The sequence below is a fragment of the Eriocheir sinensis genome, chromosome 24, assembly GCF_024679095.1.
Source record: "Eriocheir sinensis breed Jianghai 21 chromosome 24, ASM2467909v1, whole genome shotgun sequence".
Classification (NCBI taxonomy): domain Eukaryota; kingdom Metazoa; phylum Arthropoda; class Malacostraca; order Decapoda; family Varunidae; genus Eriocheir; species Eriocheir sinensis.
Window position 1 is genome coordinate 14,596,873 of NC_066532.1, and position 1,010 is coordinate 14,597,882.

General features: G+C 45.8%; 1 long non-coding RNA gene across 1 annotated transcript in view; it reads right to left on the bottom strand.

Moving 5' to 3' along the window:
- Positions 1-528: 528 nt before the first annotated feature.
- Positions 529-1,010, bottom strand: part of LOC127003144 (uncharacterized) — a 1,343-nt gene continuing 861 nt past the window's right edge. Inside the window, exons 2-3 of the long non-coding RNA XR_007756983.1 lie at positions 793-996; positions 529-656 (exon numbers count right to left, since the gene is read on the bottom strand). This is a non-coding gene — a long non-coding RNA (uncharacterized LOC127003144). The remainder of the gene's footprint in view (positions 657-792; positions 997-1,010) is intronic.

A 1,010-nucleotide genomic window follows, 5' to 3' on the forward strand; every position in this document is an offset into this window, starting at 1 on the left:
TTGTTGACGTTCCGCTTTTTCTCCTCTTTCAATCATTTCTCTTAATAATAAAGTTTGCCCTGGACAACGACTTCTTTTACCTCCTTTTATTCGGGATCATATTAAGTGTTTTCCGTGTAAATATTATCTTGGGCATCTGTCGCTATTAATTCGTTGAAGGACAAAAGCAATATCAAACATTATCAAACGGTTTCCATCTCTCTTTGTGTTCCATCCTGCTCCGGCAAAGGTTCTAATTCCACCTCTCCACCTGGCCCTCTCTGTCTGGTGTTAGTGTACTCCATCCTGCTCCGGTAAAGGTTCTAATTCCACCTCTCCACCTGGTTCTCTCTGTCTGGTGTTAGTCTACTCCATTCTGTTTTAGCAAAGGTTCTAATTCCACTTCCCCACCTGGTTCTGTCTGTCTGGTGTTAGTGTATTCCATCCTGCTTCGGTAAAGGTTTCAATTCCACCTCTCCACCTGGTCTTCTGTCTGGTGTTAGTGTACTCCATCCTGCTTCGGTAAAGGTTTCAATTCCACCTCTCCACCTGGTCTTCTGTCTGGTGTTAGTGTACTCCATCCTGCTTCGGTAAAGGTTTCAATTCCACCTCTCCACCTGGTCTTCTGTCTGGTGTTAGTGTACTCCATCCTGCTTCGGTAAAGGTTTCAATTCCACCTCTCCACCTGGTCTTCTGTCTGGTGTTAGTGTACTCCATCCTGCAGCGGCAAAGGTTAAAATTCCACCTCTCCATCTGGTCTTCTGTCTGGTGTTAGTGTACTCCATCCTGCTTCGGTAAAGGTTAAAATTCCACCTCTCCACCTGGTCTTCTGTCTGGTGTTAGTGTACTCCATCCTGCTTCGGTAAAGGTTTCAATTCCACCTCTCCACCTGGTCTTCTGTCTGGTGTTAGTGTACTCCATCCTGCTTCGGTAAAGGTTTCAATTCCACCTCTCCACCTGGTCTTCTGTCTGGTGTTAGTGTACTCCATCCTGCTTCGGTAAAGGTTTCAATTCCACCTCTCCACCTGGTT